General features: G+C 34.0%; 1 long non-coding RNA gene across 2 annotated transcripts in view; it reads left to right on the forward strand.

Annotated features, from left to right (window-relative positions):
• Positions 1-19,004, forward strand: part of LOC108147671 — a 55,411-nt gene that overhangs the window by 18,883 nt on the left and 17,524 nt on the right. The gene's annotated exons all lie outside the window — the stretch shown is intronic.

A 19,004-nucleotide genomic window follows, 5' to 3' on the forward strand; every position in this document is an offset into this window, starting at 1 on the left:
CATTTTTATTTTGCTTTAAATATAGAACTTTTTGAAAATATAGTTTTTTTATTTATATTCATATTTTTAAAAAGATATTAAAACTTTCCATTAAAAACAGTAATTATTATAGATATTTACTTGAATATTTTTGGAGATATTGGATTATTAATTAATTTTTTAAAATAAAATTGGGAATAACAAATATGAAATTCAAAACAATGAATTTTAGAATAACACAGGTTTCGAAATCATACTAAGTTCTATTAAAAATTTTTAACAAGTTTGTGTCCTAAGTCTTTTGATTTTTTCGCTTTCAAATTGCGAAGAACAAAAAAAATGAAGAAGAGGAAAAGGAGGTAGGAAAAGATAAAGATTCCAATAGTTGTTTTCCGCGGCCCTTAAAAAATTTCATCATCGTTGTCCCTGTGTGAGTGTTTATCAAAGGAAAGAGAGCCGCGGTAAAAACAATAAGAAGAAATAAAGATCCGAACAAGAAGAAGCAGCAAGTAAAATGGAAAAAAGTACCCATATAAGCGAAATTAAACGGCAAAATAGTTGGCAACGCAGGCATTTCTCGCTCTCAGGTGTGCGACTCGCCCTCTCTCACCTGCTCTCTTGTAAGTGTGTGTGCGACTATGACGAAGATCGCTTAGAATGCGCTTAGAATGGCAAATAAGATTGAGAGAGAAGGAGAGAGAGAGATAGGGAGCCAATTAGAGAGGCAGGCCTGGCTCCATCTCTTTCCAACCCGCACAGGTGCGCTGCCAACGGATAACTAACGTTATTTCACACACACTTCCAGAGCAAGTGATGTAAGCGACGGCGAATTCAGAGCGTCGCACACCTGTATCACACACACACACTACAAATACATACGAATACGCTCTTCTGCGGCGACGTAACAAATTTACAGCTAACTTTGAGCTAGTGTGAGAGGTAAGAGAAAGAGAGAGCGACGTGCCGAAGGTAAAATCGAAGACGAACTCATAGCCGAAGCTGAAAACGAAGCCTCTTTTGCAGGTGAGAGAGATGCACCTAAAGAAAAAATTGCCGTCTTTTCAAATCAAAATATTAATAAAAAACGCAGCTCAAAATCAAAAAAAAATTTGAGATTTTTCCTTAAAAAGATAGTTATATATGTAGCTAAGTTTAGCATCAAATTTAAGTCTACTTTTCATTTCGTCAATTAGCTTACAAATCTAACAAGCCCATAATCAAATCCCATATGAATTTGAATCTTTAAGTTGATTATTATATCGTGCATATTTTCTTTATCTGTATCGATGTGTATCGTGAGAGAATTTGAGTTAGAGCGACTTGGAGAATCAGAGACCGAAGAGGCAGCTCAGAAAACCTGTTGGTAACTTTGGCTTTGACTGTGACTTTGCCGTTGAGGCAGCGGCAATGTTAATGTCGTGATGTTGGCGTTAGCAGAGGTTTTCCTCTGGTTCTTCTTCTTCTCGATCGGTGGAGCCTTCTGAAGAACATTTCACTGCTGTTGGTGTTGTTGTTGCTGCATTGTTCCTGCGCCAACTTCACTCTCACTCAAAAAGCCGCTTGCTGGCCAAAATGCAAGTGTTCTGGCCCAGAACTGAAATGCATACAGATTTTTTTGGCCCCTCGCAAATTTGATTAGAAGTATATATTGTTAATGAAAAGTTTGCTAAATAAATTTGAATTAAGCGGTGAAAAATGACGATTGTTTATTTTTCATTAAAAAAATATTGAAGAAAATTCCGTCCATAAAGTAGTTGTATTTACCATTTGACCAAACATTACTTACAATTTGCTTGCATTCATTGTTAGCTCCTAAAAAGTAAAACCCATATAACCTGTACATATTATTCCTTGATTTTTAATAACATATTCGATTTTTTCTTGTAGATATATAAACATGTTAGTAACTTAAGAACCATAAATATGAAAATAAATATAAGACTTTGAAATAGACTAGTGTTTGCTATATTAGCTAAGCTTACATTGAAAATGTTGTACAAAATCGTCCAAACTATATTTTATTTGAATTATTAACCGCGATCAGATCCCTTAAAACCTTAAAGAATAGATAGTCGATCAAGATCTCTAACCAAAAGCGAATCTCAAGTTCTTGATTGCAAACCCAATGAGAATCAAGCTGGTTTTAGTTGTTGGCCCAGACCTAGGCCACCAAAGGTATAGACCAAGACCAACACTACTTGCCAGATCCATATATATCTCTGCTATATGTATATATATAAAAGTGTTTGTGAAATTGCACATGGTCTTAGTGTGAGTGTGTTCACTGGGCTGTTAATGCCTTGACTTTGGCTTTGGCTTTGGCAGTTGGGTTCTTGGTTAGTTGGGTGGGGTTTGTTGGGTTGGCGGGGGGTGTTGGATGGGCGTAGAAGAGGGCCCACAGAGCCAGCAGAATTTTCTCGTTTTTACTGTCTGCATCACCTCCCCACCGACCTGCCCCTGTTCCCACCACCCCTTTTGCTTGGTAATTGCTGTGTTTAAGAATGTGTTCCTTTGGGCCTCAATGCGCTTGCATCGTTCGCTCTCCCTTGCTCTTTCTTAGCTTGTTGTTTTTGCCATTGTGTGGTGGTTTTGTACACGCAAACAAAAAATAAACACCATGTACATTTTTTCCAATAGGCTTTAATTTTGTAAAATTAATTACATTAATTAATTTATTTATGATGAAATGTAACTCAGCTTTTATAAGATCAAAACAAAATATACTTTAAATAAATATTTAAAAATACAATTGTACAACTTTATTTTTAGCACAAACTTGTAATCATTATTTTATTAAATATTTATTTTTGAATTTACATGTTTTACATAAATGCAATTTTTTTAAAATTATTTTTCTTTTGTTTATTTAGTCAACCAATTTTGCATTGTTATTGTAAAAAAAATAATTTAAACAAAATTGTACATTTTATTAAAATTCATCTTATGTAATGTTGATTAATATAATATTACAAATATGCCATCAATAATAAGATCATTAAAAAATGGTAAAGAATTTAATGTGTAAAACCAAGATTTAGATTTAAATAAATATTTCTTTACTTAGACCAGTTAATAGGCCTGAATGTAAATGTTTGTTTTCTGTGTTCCTATAATTTTTTGTTGTCCTTTTTTGTTTTTATCTTTATTTGCTCAATTGTCGTCATCGACGGCGACTCGCTAAAATAATGCTTCAAGTGAAGTAAGAAGCAGCCAGCCAGCCAGCCAGCCAGCCCATTGTGGTGGTAGAAGAGCAAAAGCAGCAAGAGCAGCAAAAGAACATGATCATCACGACGATGGTCATGATGAGCGTGGCAGAGCGGCTGGGAATACCTGTTTTACCTGTTTGTATACCTACTAACGTACTAACACTGTTATAGCGGATTCAACGCGCACCGCACACGCCTGACAACAACAACAACAACAACGACATTAATTGAAGACGCGACCAAAGCGAAGGAAGCACATGAAAAAGAGGAAGAAGCCGCTGGAGAAGAAGTTCTTGCAGTACCGATCCCAACGCCTAAAACCCCACACACATAGAAACTTGGACCCACAGCCTGTCGGCTCTTTCAATTTTTTAATTTCTTCGGTTCTTAGATACCTATTACTAAATAGTGTTCTTTTGATACAATTCAAGACAGTAATCAATAATATTATTTATTGCAAAATTACAGAAAATTGATTTTATAGATAGGATACTTGCACTTCCGGATCTACAATTTAACCTATCTCAAATAATCTAGACTGCACTTTGGAAGCCTATATCAATTTAAGCCTGATCTCAAAGGGAAACTCATTCAAGTTTGCAGGCTAATTCTTTAATAATTTGCATTCAAATGTTTTTGAACTGATTAATTCTGTGGTAAAGATGAGGTTTGGTGAACTCAAAACAATATTTTAAGCTTTGCGAAATTTCAAAGGGTATTAATAGTTCTTTAAGACCAAGGAAACGGTTTTCTTTTCGTTCCTTTTCGAATGCAGAAACCAAAGGCGAATCCAAGTTCTTCTACATGTTTTTTCTTTAAAATCTTATACATCTTCTTTCATCATTCTTTGCTCGCCAGCTTCTTTGGGTTCTTTTGCATCATAATGGTCATAATGATGATGATAATGATGATCTTGGGCCTGGACTTTGGTTACATCTTTTGCAGACTCCACTTCGTCCCTGCCACGCCCCCCTCACCAGTCTCACCGTCACGCGCCCCCTTTTAACCCGTTGTTTGTTTGCTGTGTGTTCCTTTTGTGCCGTTTTTCCAATGCCTGTTTTGTCCACGTTCCTTTCTGACGCCAGGAATTTTGCTCTTCTTGGCCTAACCAATGTCTATTTCTGGCCAAGAAGAGCGAGAAGACGCGAGCGAAATGGTAAGAAGGAGAAGAACTTGTGTTGGGGGTCACTGGGAGACGGCTAATTTATGTTGAAAATGCAAAAAATTGAAAATATGCAACGGCGATCGAAGTGAAGAGATGGAAAAGTAAAAAGAGGTAAAGAAAACGGAGCAAATAAGGGGGAGAAGGAGCAAAAGGAAGAGGAGCTGGATATGTTGGTGTGTTGCCAGGAAAAGATTTAGGCGCCCTGGAAGTATAGAAGAAGTTAGGGAACAACGAAAGGGCTTGCAAAAGAAATCTAACATCTACATCAAAAAAAAAAAAAAAATATAACAGAAACTAAACTATTGTTACATAATTTTAAAACTATTGGATAAAAACAAGTTCTCAACAAGATGATTACTAATTGAATACCTCGCAAGTATCAAAATAAAACTTATGTCGTTATCTCTTCGGTATAGAAATAAAAATAAAAAGTAGCTAATTAAATTTGTATTGAATTAATACTTAATCCTTAATAATGTCTGTAGTTTATTTTCAAAACAATTCACTAAAAATTAACTTTCAGTTTTTATTTTGTTTGTAGAAAAGTTTCTCAGATATGTAAAAGGGAGACTTATAAAAATATATATGAACTGCATAACAAACTTGTCATTTAATAATTAATATATATCCACATAACAATATAACAAACTAATTGTCGAAATGAAAGGAATTCAACCAACACTAAAAACGATGGTGTTAAAAATGTTCCTAGCTAACTGACCAATTTCCAAGTTCAACTTGATCATGTTCGCCAGTTTCCTTGCCCACTTTATAGCACAAGTTGAAGCCAACACGTAAAACGTAATACAAAATAAACTTTAGCTTACAAATTATCATTGTCATCAGTGGGGCTGTCGACACCCTTCTGTTTCTGCTGCTGCCTCTTCTTTATGGTATGTGATATATATAAAAATAAATGTATAACCATGCGCACATGAACAGAAACAAAAAAAAAAAAAACTTAATTAAAATTGTATGCAAGGTCGAAATTAGTTGCCAGCGTGGCCCTCAAGCCAGCGGCACAAAAAAAAAAAGATTACTTTATTCATAATTCATTTAAGAGAGCGCACGCATTTGCGCAGGGCGCCCCACCCCCAGAAAGATTCGCCCCCCACTGAAGCGTCATGCGCACGTTTTTTGACTAATTTTCAAAAACGCAAACAAAACGAAAAAAAAAAACAACTGAAAAACATCAAGGAAACCTGATTGCAATAATAATGAGATTGTTTCAGAATGAGCTAAAATTTATGTGCGTACATGCTGTCTATAAAATTAACAAATATACTCTTAAATTTATATTGATACTTATCTTGAATCTGTATTTTGTATACCTTATTAAAGATCGATTTTTTGCTGAAACGAATTAAAATCTTTTTTTTTGGTGCATATACCTTTTATTTATAGCGTTCTTAACCACTTCAAACTTTAATTTACTTTGATTTTAAATAAATGACCGTGATTAAATGAGGTTATCAATTGTACTGCTATTTATAATTGCTCATTGAATGTAGTAGTGCTTTCTAAAAACAATTACTTGGCACACAAAGGTTTTGTTGATTTTTAAACAAAAGACTTAGGACACAAACTAATTAATTCGATTGCTTAAGTTTTAGTCGGAAATATTTTCTGGTGCGAGTACAGTTTAAGAAATGTATTTTAATAATGAATAGACATGACAGCAAACTGAATATAAAATTTATATCAAAAAGGGATATATAGATCACAAATTTAAAAATAATTTTTTTTAAGCAAAAGACAAAAGAAAAAGAACTAAAAATTATAGGTCAAGAAATTAAAAAAGGTAATATTTTAATCAATATGTAAGAATACATTTATCATATCTTCTTATATTGCCACTTGTTTTCTGTGAAAGGATTTGGCTGAGTTTTTTTTCCGCTTCTTGCCACCACCCACAAAACAAAAACCACTAGCACAATAGTTAAGTTGTCAACAGATTTTCTCAATTTTTCGCATGTGACGCATAGATGGGCGTACTTTGGGTTTCCGTAGGCGTGGAATTTTCAAACCCTGTGGCTTAGCTGGGATTAGCTTGCCCTTTTTTTGTTTTTGATCCGCTCGGCGGGGTATCCTCAGCGTTATACAATAATACTCATGATGATGATGGTGAAGACAAACAGACAACAACGCAACAAGTGCAAGTGACAACAACAAAAGTAACGACTGCAATTGTCGGCTTTTTCTCAGCCCAAAACAAAAATCGGAGAATCGGAAAAAAAGATACCCAGACACAAAAACGAGAAATAACAAAAGCAGCGCAGCAGCAGCAACAACAATGGTAACAAGTGCTCGCAAATTGTTGCCTGCACAACAGACACCAACAACCAACAACCAACAACTACCACAATGGATTAACCATTAAACTTAAAATTCAAATTCAAGTTCATGATGAATGTATCACGTGCAAAGAGCCGGAGCCCAAGTTTTGTTGGCTGGAGTCTGGCATTTTTTTGTTTTTTATTTTTTCGGTCTTTTGACTCCAACGTTTGGCGGTTGATTGTTGTTGTTGTTTTTGTTGTTTTTTTTTCTTCTCCGATGTCTGTACTTCATTTTTTTTTTATGTGTTGCGCAGTCGAACACGATAAGTACAACAACAGCAAACAGCAGCAGCAACGAGAACAAGCTGGCTGTCTGCTTTTTACCTTGTGGTAATAAGTGGCTCGATTTTTTTTTTTTTTTGGTCACAACCAAAGTGCCATACAATTTTTGGGTATTTGGCTTTTTGCAACAACTTGCGGTTATAAATCAACATATTTTATGTTAAAGATTAATTTATATTAAAACTTCTAAAACAATGAAAACAAAAAAAAAGGTAAAACGTTTTTTAGAAGACTGAATAATAATCCCAGCCTAATCCCCATCTCTACCTAATCCCTATTAAAATACTTTATTTTGTCTGTTTTAATAAGACTTTATTAAAAAAGGAAAAAAAATTAAAAATTACAATATTTTTTTTCTTATTTTTATTTTCATTGCTAAAATTTGTCTCAAGGTCGTTAGAATCTAAAACGGATGAACGCTGCATAAAAAACAAATGTGTCAAAGTGAAAAAAAATGTCTTAATTTAGCTTATTGGAAAAAACGTAACTTTGTTTTGCTGTATTTTTTTTATGGATATAATATATTTTTAAATAATTATAATATTTAGTGGGAATTTTCGTAGCACATTAGAAGGGTTGGTATGGCTGAGCTTTTTGCACCTTTTGATTTTTCCGATTTGCGAGTCGGAATGGGCGGGTTTTTGGGTGTCTGCACGTACTCACACAGATACGCACGCACGCTGGCAAAGGAGCTTAGACTTAGACACACATAAGGTACATACTATTGCAAACACACATACATCAAGAAGCAACTTGACTTGCCAGCGTTGTTTATTTTTACCTTTATAATATTTTTTGTATCAATTTTTTTTTTTTTTTTTTTTTGGCCTTTTACCGCAGTTGAACATTTTTTGCTCGTTGTTGTTTTTGTCATTACCGTAGCTCGTCTGTTTTTCTTTTTCTTTTACTTTTTCTTTGGAACATTGTCTGATGAAGTTGTTGTTTTTCGCCGCTTTACATCATACTTCTACTGACTTTGGACAACAAACATTTCCCATTCTCTTTGTTAACCTTTTATTTTTTATGTAATTTTCGTCGACGCTGTTGGTTGCTGTTGTTCATTGGCAGCAATTATGCAATGATCAGGTAGCACTTCCAGAATATTTACCATGAGCACCACCCTTTTCTTTTTTTTTTCTTTTCTGACTTTCAAGGTGATTCGAAATTAGGTTTGACTTTGAGAGCATTACAAGAGCGATTCGGTTCGTTTTGTTTGATACCAATCGAAATCCATGTGAAACGATAGCAATTTGGATAATTGAATTTGCCACTGAACGTGAGCTGAGTCTTCCATTATCTTGTTGTGTTTGATTTGGCTTAGCTTAATTGTGCCATGCGACCGTTAATTTAACTAATCGCAAATTTCCTGCCTGCTTCCTGTTGCCTGGTGGTAAATGGGTAGCAGAATTGCAAATGGGTTCGACTAGAGTGATACTCATTTATAATATAATTTTAATAGGAAAACATATTTAATATAAAGTTTGACATCATCGTATAAATATAATATATATAAATATTTCAAATAAAACTATAGAAAATTCGTCAGATTAGCAGTCCCATTTGTTCATCTCATTTTTGAATCTTAAAATAAAGAATAGAATTCCTGGTTAGTAATGCAACTTTAGATAGAATAAGAAACTGAAAGAGCAGATCCACAATTCACCTTTGAGGGCAAACAAAGAGCAGAGTTAAGCTAAGCCCATCTCCAAAACCCCAACTTTCCGCACCCGCCTCATCCAGTATTATGACACACCCTAACACCTCGAGTCAACATCGATGTCATGCGACATTTAATAGGGCTAATACGCCATAATCATGCTGTTGTAATAAGAGAGACCTCAACACGCCGCACCGCAGGGAACTTGATTGATAAAAAGCCAAACGAAAACCTAAAACCGAAGCCCCAAAGAAATGGAGATAGGTAAACCATTCTACAACATATGCGTATATGTATGTATATATATATATATATATATATATATATATATATATATAAGTTGGCAGTGACTATTGGGCAAACAGAATAGCAAGAAAAGTCAACTGCATTTTAGCATATCAATGCCGGCTATCGATGATAAATGCGTTCGTCTTTAGCGTTGCATTGAAAACCAACTCTTGGGCTTTTGGACCTTTGGCCACTAAGCTCACGCAATACAAACAAACAAACGAATCGGACTGAAAACCAAATGAATGTTAATGCTAATTTACTGGACAAGCTCCACTCACTCTTTGACTGAGTGAAAGAAGGGTTCGAAATCAATGAATGGGCTGCTGGCCAAAAGGAATAAATAGAAATGTCCAAACGCCCCTTTAAGTTTTTTTTTTTTTTTTTTGCTTTTTGTAGGAGGTGCGTTGGAAGTTCAAAATGTGGATTGGTTTGATTCTTAGTTGTTAGAGTTAGATGTTCTTTTATGGCGATTGGTCGAATGAATGAGAAAGCTTCAAGCTCCATGTATAAGAGCATTTTTTTACTTCGTAGTATGAACAAAACATAAGTAAAAATAAAAAAAATCTTGAAGAAAACAATTATTTATCATTTTATTTTCTTCCTTTTTCTCTTTTTTATTAAAAATAAGTTTAATTATAAAAAATCGATGTTCTTTTGTAAATCAATAGTATTTCCAAAAAAAAAAAAAACGATGGCGATAAAAGTACCGTTTCCAAATTGAAGCAGAAGCCGTCATCGTTGATACATAAACTACCAAACGTCGCATCTAAAATGTATAAATGCACTCACAAAACAAATACCGCCTTGATGATAATAAAAGCAATGATAATGATGTCGCTGAGAATGTCTGTCAGTCAGCTGCCAGCCCATAAATTTATGCTAAAATTTAAATTTTCTTTCAAGTAGTTGACCGACCGGCGAAGAGAGAAAGGTCACCACGAATGGTGTCGCGGTGACAAAATGCCACATAAATATTACACGAAGCCCCACTCTGATAAGCGAATGTCACTCTTATTAAAAATAAAAGAAGGCAAATGCCCAACAAAGCGAACCGATACCCCAAAATGGAAATGAGTATGAACAAAGCGCACTAAAAGCGTATTGGGAATGAAAGAAAGAACTTCCGAAAATGCGGTGGAGTCATAAAATTGGACGTCGGTGGGAAGGGATTTTCTTTGTGCATTTTCACCTGCTTTGATAAGTTTTTGTTCTGAAATGAAAATGGTTAAAATAAAAGCTAAGTCTTAATCGAAACTTAGTAATGAAAAACTCATGTTAAAAAAATATATATAATATTTTTAAAGAAAAATAAATAATAAGTATTGAAAATGAAAGTGAAACCAAAAATACAGGCTTTAATTGTTCAGAATAATAATAATTTATCCTTAAAAAACAAATTAAGAATCAATTTTAAGAAACTATTTTGTTTAATTATAACATAACATGAACTTTGTTAACCCTAATGTAGCTTAAAATGTGGAAGCTTTTTCCTCGACCAAAAACTTTGAGATCCAAAGATAATGTAATCCCTGCATTATCCAATTGTACAAACCATTGACTCCAAAAAGCGATCTTGAGGTTCCGCAGAACGGTCAGCTAATCGGATTTCCCAATGTAATTTCTGCTTGGTGTGATTGTTGTTCGGTTGGTTCGCTGGCTGGCTTCCTCTTCGGTTAAGCTTACACTTTGTCGCTATTTTGTAGTTCTTAACGCCTTCGGGCAACAGTAGCGCAAATAGCAACAATAATAATAGCATTAACATCGGCATTAGCATTGGGCCCGCGCTTGTCATGGGCAGAAAATCTCACAAGGCAGAAGTACACATGAAAAAAATATATTTTAAAAAGCGGAATATCGAGAAATGCTTTTTTAGCTTCAACAGTTCATTATTATCAATACTATAACTTAAATTTTCAACTGAAGTTCTTTGTGATATGAATAGGAATATTAAAAATAGTTTTTTCAAGTGCAGAGACTGACTCGGAGGGACAAGTGTAATGGACACGCTCGGTTCCCATCCACATCACGATGAACTTGAAGTTTCGCACTCGCTTGATTGAGTTGTTCTTCTTCTTGCACTCTGGTCAGCTGGCATGTCTCAGCAGATCGGCCTAGCTGTACTTTATATATAACGATTCGACCATGGGAACTGGCAGCTTCTTCATCATCATCCTCATCATCCGCGCCATTGCCGGCAAATGTGACAGACAGCATCCATTACCCTAACGATAATTGGCCAGGGTATATGATCTCAAACACAATACCGTTTAAAACTTGTTTATATCATAGTTCTAGAATAATAAGTTTAAGTTTATTTAAATAATTTTAACTAACTTCCACATCATACATCATTAACTGTTTGGCAATTAGTATATTTGCGGCTTGTAATGTTATTGTTATTATGTTTTCAAGGGACTTAGCAACAAGTTGATTCTAAAAAGAAAGGTACATAAATATTTAATGCATTTTTGCCCTGCACTTTTTTCATCCACATAGAAGGATAACAATGTTCAAAACATATGAATTGAATTACTTCCGTTACTTTGCACGTTTGATATGCAAAAAATTATAGGATGTTTTACTTGTCTTTACAGTTTTCCTACTTCATTTTTGCCCTGCACTGTGACAGTGACGTAATCCCAGCAGCAAACACAAAAAAAAGAGCAAGTACAGTACTGAGCCCTGGGGGGTTCTTGTTTTTTTTTTTCTTTGTTAAGTTTCTTATTCGACTACTACTTGTTCTTTTTTCACAGAGCTATTCTGAGCTTTGTATTTGTTTTGTGTGTGTGTTTGTGTGTATGTTTTGTTAACCCGGAGACTCGGACAAATGACTTCCGTTCTGGCTGGCTACGCTCTCATCATAAACTAAAGGGTCCGAAGAGTCACACTGCGTATGCGCATTAAAAATAAATGTATACCGATCTTGTATATAAATTGATATCTGCTTTGGGTGAGCTCGCATTCCCATCATCTTTCGATGCTGCACCTGTTCTGACACCTTTTCTCGTCTTGCAGTAAAGATAAACCCTAGAATGATTTTCTAAGTACAAGCTGAACACAAGATTTTATTTCTTAGCTTTCAGGTTTTGTTATTTTTTTTATGATACTAGCGGGTTCCTGATGTCACTTTGATTGGTTCTTAAAAATCTTCCTTTTTTTATATTTTTTTTAGTTATATCTTTTATTGATTTATGTAGATTCGGCCTTGGGATGTGTGTGAAAAGTTTTAACTTCGAACTTCTTTTTGTATTCCCAAGCTGTCGTCGCGTCTCATTAGACTGTGATTTAAGCTCCACTCGGCACTTTAAACTATAAAACTGAAATATAATAATGGAGCGGCTTAAAGACGTTTCGTTCGTTTGATTTACATTCAAAAGTTTTCACTTCCTCGGGTTAAAAACCCAAATGAATGGACTGAGCTTATGTGATTGATTTCCGCCAATTGACGACAAAATGGAAAACATGTGTAAGAAAATCAGAAAATGATTTTAAAAGCATTTTTGATCGATTTGTACAACCAAAGAGGTTGTTATCCTAAATAGAGTAGAAGCTTAAATGCCTAAATAATTTTGATTTGTTAAAAAAACTTGAATTATAACTGTATTATGCCTTTAAGATGGTTAAGTTAGAGCTTTTGTATATTTTTTTTATCAAACTTCTTATAAAGTTATTAAATTTGTAGTGCCAAAAAAAAAATATAATTTTTTTTTTTAAATGCGATACAAATGCAACTTGATTTATTAATAAGTTATGTTAATTAGTTAGTTTTTATGAAATCAGAGCTGATGGAAAATATGAAAAGGAAAGGGTAGACTTTACGGTTCTCAGTTTGATAAACAAACCAAGATTAGTTGTAGTGGTCATTAAACAGAGAGAGAAGTCTGATGGAAGGCAATAATGTCCCGAAGAAATTAAGCTTATCTTACGAATTAGTTGCATTTTTAAACAAGCGGAAGATTGAGGACTGATTTTGTACTGTGTTTTCTTCCACGCTCGCATTGGTATTCTGTGGGTGGGGATGGGGGTGGTGGTTGAAAAATCCCTAGGGTTTTCCCCTAAAAAAAAAATACGATGCAAAAGTGTGGTCCGTGTGTCCGAGTTTCTGATAAGACTGTGGATGGTCAATGCATCGCTGGCTGTTCGTTGCCCGGTATGGTTGGCTTATTGCTGTTCTGATTGTTGTATAATTCTCTTTATACAGTCAAGCGGCCTGTCCATCAAACGGCACCGTCACCGGCAATTAGATGAATTGCTACCATTGCAGAAAGTGGTCAAACTCAGAGTCTCAGAGTCTCTCAGCCTAAGACTCAAACTGAAACGCGAGTGTGGAATCAGTATTATTGCTTTGGCTTACATAAAAGGCCATAAATTAGTCACTTAACCGCTCCAACTGATGCGGCTGCTGCTCCTGTTTGATATAAGTATGGCCAGAAATGGCATATGGCCGAATGCCAATACAGTTCTTCTATTCTGGCCAACTATTCTGGCCAATCTAGCAATTCTTTAACAATTCAACAATCTATCACTGCCACTCAAAATGCTTTCTATCCTTTTTGTTGCCTCTAATGATCTCTCTAGCGCGTTTGCTCTAATTGACTGACAGTCGCGGCCGCACAGGGGGCACGAGAGAGATGGCAATAAAGTGTTAAGAAGAGATAGCTGGCTGGTGGGAGGCAAAATGAGAGGGAAGCGATCTTTGGATCGTTTGCAATTTCTGCAACAATTAGTCCAAAGTCGTTTTTGGCTTCGCCAGCAATTAGTTCGGCCCGCCTCCTCCCACTCTCCATGAAAAACTTAGCGATGAGTGCGTGAGTTAATCGATTAATCGAAGACTCAATAATGAATATGAATATACAAAATAAACAAATAGCAGTTTAAGTTTTAGAGTTGCACTTTTTTTCTAACCAGGTTTTTAAAAATTGTTGAATTTCTCAACAATTATTTAAAATTTTTTAACAATCTTGCAATATTTCTTAACAATTTAAAAAAATTTCTTTGGAATTTTACGAAGTTTTTTCAAAAGTTTTACAAAAATTATATAAATTAAAATTATAATATATAAACAATTCTATATTGCCCAACAATTTCTTTTCTTTTTACAGCTTACTATTATACATTGATTAGAAATTTTATTATATAAAATTTTATTATGTTTAAATCTTTAAACCAATTTAAAACCATTTAAAAGAAAAATTCGATAGGTTATATATTGATTTTGATTGATATATTGTATTGATTTTTTTTGCCAAGATAGTTTAAATAGGGTTTAAAAATTACAGAAATAGAAAAAAAGTCCTTAAAATAATATGAATAAAATCAAGAAAAATTGCAAAATTTTAAGCTAAATAGAACTGTTAAAAAACACTGTTGATGAAAAGCCTTAGCAACAACAGTGATTACGATGTCATAAGATTAACTTAAATTTAAAACCTTCTAAGAGAGAGTGTGTCATCTCTACACCTCTTCACCCTCTTGTTTTCCTTTTTCCATACGGTATTATACCATCTGAGTGGATGATTTACTTTCTTGATTTATTTATAGATGATAGCTTCAACCACGTTAGACTGATCTATTTATAGCGTTGCTCTTTAACGAGAAAAATAGAAAGAGAGAACTGTGATTTGTGGTGAGGATTTGTATAAATTCCTCTACGTATTTATAAATATACCCATACAATTTCGAACATTTTATTTTCGCGCAAATTATTGTTATTTGATGTCTGCATTCATTCACTAAAATCGCTTAAGAGCCCCGCAACAAATGATTAGTTTGAAAGATTTCTTGGCGGTTGTTTTTGGATCGATCGATTTTGAGCAGCTTAAATGACTTGGGGATCGACCAGAGCAGGCAGTTCAAGTTATATTGATGAGCTACAACTTAAAAATTTTGCTGCTTTGTCCAAAACCGTAATATAAAATGCTTGCCATCAAAATATTTATGCATTAAACATGATGTATCCCGATAATCGTTCAACGTGTGTGAAAATGATTTAGACTTTTATTTGGTTTTGTTTTATGACATCTCAAGTTGTCTGTGAAACAAGTTTTAGAAATGATTATCAAACAAGTGAATGACATCAGGAATTTTTAAACATCTAATCAAAAATTGTATCGTTTGAATTGAGTTCATTATGTTTGTGACGGCATTTGATGTATATTTCGGTTAACATTATATTTAAATAATTTATTCTAAATCTACGATATTTCTTTATACAGTTTTATACAAATAAAATTGACAGATAAAATCAAAGAGATAAATAAAAAGTTTTGTTCCTCACAAATTATTATAAGTCCTTACAATTATGAAGATAAAAAAATGTTTTAAACCTATTTATATTTTGATATATTGAATTAAATTAAATAGTTGGAAAGAAATTGTATGTCCTAAGTGAAGGATTTGTGGTCTTTATTATGAATACAATTTTATATGCAACTTTAAACTGTCGATTAAGTGTTCAAAAACGCAATTTTTATTTTGAGCAATCTTGCTAAATTAAAAATGATAGCCCATTTTTTCGGTCTGTCTAACCGAAGCTTTTTGCACAGATTATTTGTATTTATTTTCTTTTTTCTTGGTCTGCCTGCAGATTTTTGCAGTTCATTGGACTGAGTCAACATCCAAGTCGCCAGTGTCTGCTGACTAAGTGAATGAGTCGCCGTTGTTGTTATTATTATTATTATTATTTTTTTTGTTGTTTCTGCGACCTCAGCAGCGGCGCATCAGCAGCGAGAAGAAAGAAATGTGGCCCAACAGAGCAAAAAAAATTAAAATAAAGCACAGGAAAAAAGACAAGACGAAAAACTTTACTTATAAGAGATAAATTAGCGCGATTTCCGAGATGCTTGGCTTGGCTCACACGCAACAAGCACAACAACAAGTCGAAAGTCATAATGACTAATGATTTAAATGTGGCCAGAAATTGTTTAACTCACTGATTAAAAACAAGAAAATAGTTGGCATCTATATATCTCCTGCTATGTGTGCGTATCAATTTAAGACAAACATTTATTTTTAATTCCATTTTGATTGCGAAATTCCGCCTCAATTATAGCGTTAATCAAAATGTGAAGCATATTTTATGGCAAGCGTTAAACAGTTAACTAGCCAAAGTATGCAAATCATTTGATTGCAACTTAAATCGTTTGTTAATTAAATATTTGCCACTTCCTAGACGCAGGCTGGGCTGTTCTCGTCGATTTGATCGATTGTGATTAATTTCAACATTAATTGGTTAACATAGATGGGAAAAAATGAGAAGGGGTACAGATTTAATTGAAAAGGTGAAATATAAATGGTGAGATGATTGTGAGCCTTGGAAACTAAACTTAAAAAAACACTTTATTTCAAATTTGTTTAAGATTACTGTCTGCAGGATATATATTGGACTTTATTATTTATAATATGGTCGGATAATTAGAAAAATTCGTTTACTGAAAATATCGTACAACAAATAAAATATGAATTATCAAACTTGCAATTGATACTCTCAGGTCAAAAAAAAGTAACATTTTTAGCATTAAACTTATTTAGAAAAAATTGTAACTCTTAGCTTTATCTTACTGTTACTATTAAGACTAAGTGTAGACTAACTTTATAAACAGCTTACTTATGGTTTTCACTTACAAACTGTCAATCCGAAGACTGCGATTTGAAATCAAATTTGATTTGCGGTAGCCCTAATTGAGAATGAAACCTTCCTGTGGCCGTTTCCGATGGCAATTTAAATACCGCCAAACTCTTTAGTATCTCGGGCGGCAATTAGCATCCGAAAGATTGCTCTGCGCTGATCTCGTTAGATGATATTCAATTTTAAGTTCAGTTTCGGTTCAGTTTCGGTTTCGTGCGGGACGTGAGGCACGCACAAAACGGCAACTCCAAGACAAATTGTAGGCTCAACTACATTTATTTTCCTCATTTTTAGTGTGTTGTTTTTTTTGTTTGTCCGTTTGTTTGTAGTTGGAGCAGCTTAGAAAATAACGAAGCAAACGATTGTCTGTTGCCCGGCCTTTTTGGCCTTGGCCTTGACGTCGGTTATTGGCAGCCATAAACTAAAATTAAGCGAAACGTTTTGAACAAAAAATGCCACACATAAAAAAAAAAAAAAAAACACATCTCTGCAAATTGCGTAAAGAGTTTTTTAATTGCCCCCCACTGAAAAGCGTAGATCTCCAAATTAAACAAAGCCCAAAAATTCAGGCGGGCAAAACGAACAAAAAATATATTAAGTGTGAGAGCCTCTTGTGCATATATGAATATAGATTTATAGACAGTCAAAATATATTTTCCCCGGATGTACCTGTTGCTGCAGGAAATTCACACGTGAAATGTTTAATTAATGAATAAGAAAATGAACAAAAATCAAAAATCGAAATGTCAAGACAAAATTCAAAGGAAATAATTTCGGGGGCCAAGATACTTATCTAACGGTATCTTGTTGTTCGTATTTATTCTTCTTCTTTATTTGATTGAATTGGTTTTCCAACTGTTTTTGGCCAAGTTACTTTAAGCTGATTTTATTTGATGTGATGATGTTTGTATTTACCAAAAAAAGAAGTGCAAAAAAACGGTATAGTTAAGTTACTTAACGGTTGACAACGACAATGTCAAGGCAATTAAAACAATTCGATTGGCCAAACTTACGAAATTCCACAATTCATCAGCAAATAAAGTTGTGGGGGCAATGAACAAAGATGTCAGCAATTGATGATTTAACATCGACACATGATGAAAGTAATATCTTTAAAAGAAAATTAGAAATCAAAGTAGTTCCTAAAGCCAAAATCTGATTGGCAAAACCACATCGAGAATAAACATTAATTAGCAGCATTAAAATCAACTTCCCTTCCTTTTTCAGTGATTTCTGTGATCTGTGCGATCTATCCGGAGCCAAAGTAACCGCAAGAAATGATTATGATTTGTGCGACTTGAAACAGAAAACTTTGCCAGATGGTCGTCGGTTTAATTAGATGGTGTAGGAATAAGCTTAGGTACATATAGGTCTTTCCATATATACTGTGTGTTATATTAACTACCGCACAACATGCGAAATTCTCACGCAACAGAGCAAGACGCAAAAAAAAGAGGGAAATAGACAAATAATAAACGAGTTAAAGGAGCGCAAAGAAGCAGAAATTCTGGCCAGTAAATTTCAATGTCACTTACACTTGATTTATAAACCAACAGCAAATTGGTTGAAGTCGGCGCAACAAAAAGGGGAATATCCAAAACTGTAAATAAAATAAAGAAAAGAGAAGTTAATCTAATTACTTCCTTATTGATTTCAAGTGCATTTGAGCGTGCTGGAAATTATTAACTTGCATCTCGACTTTTTCTCTTCTTTAAAAACAAAAAAAGTATAATAAAAATATATATATATATATATAAAAGTTGTGATGTATAATCATCAGGCGTTAAATTAAAAATAAAAAAATTACGGCATCTAGTTCATTTATTTCAAACATTTGATTATATTTCTAAAATCTTAAACTTTATTTATATTTAAAATAACACAACGAAGATTTTGTAAACTCAAATTTTTATTAAGTAAATGGCTTATAAAAAAATAAAAAAAGTATCTGAAAAACTTCCTCAAATTCCCAGCTATATGATCCTTTAATGGGGTAAAAAGTGTTATTCTTTGTTTGTTTATTCACTGGTAACAATGTAAACAGCTACTAAAAAAAAGTTGAGCGTTGTAACATTTTAATGGAGCAGCATTTTGTGGCCAAAAATGGACAGCATTTGTTGTTTTTGGTGCCTGAGGCCAATGAAAAGCACTTGTTGCCAACTTGTGGCTCCTCTGATTCCGATTCAGATTTAGATGCCTCTTCGCCACAATGAGCTTTCATTGTAATAACAAAAAAGTAAAGCAAGAAAAAAATATCGAAACAATGGGCAAAGATTCTCGATGTGTTGTTGCTGTTGTTGTTGCCCCTGACTTTGTGGCATAATAATGATGTTGCTGTTGCAACAAAAAAAGCAACAACAGAGCGATTCACACGAACTTCTTCAACACTTGAGGCAGCAGCAACAACAATCATGGCAAGCAAAGTGTTTGCCTTTGTTGTGTTACTCTTGCAAAAGAGTTT

This window comes from Drosophila elegans, unplaced genomic scaffold (assembly GCF_018152505.1).
Source record: "Drosophila elegans isolate 14027-0461.03 unplaced genomic scaffold, ASM1815250v1 contig_149, whole genome shotgun sequence".
Classification (NCBI taxonomy): domain Eukaryota; kingdom Metazoa; phylum Arthropoda; class Insecta; order Diptera; family Drosophilidae; genus Drosophila; species Drosophila elegans.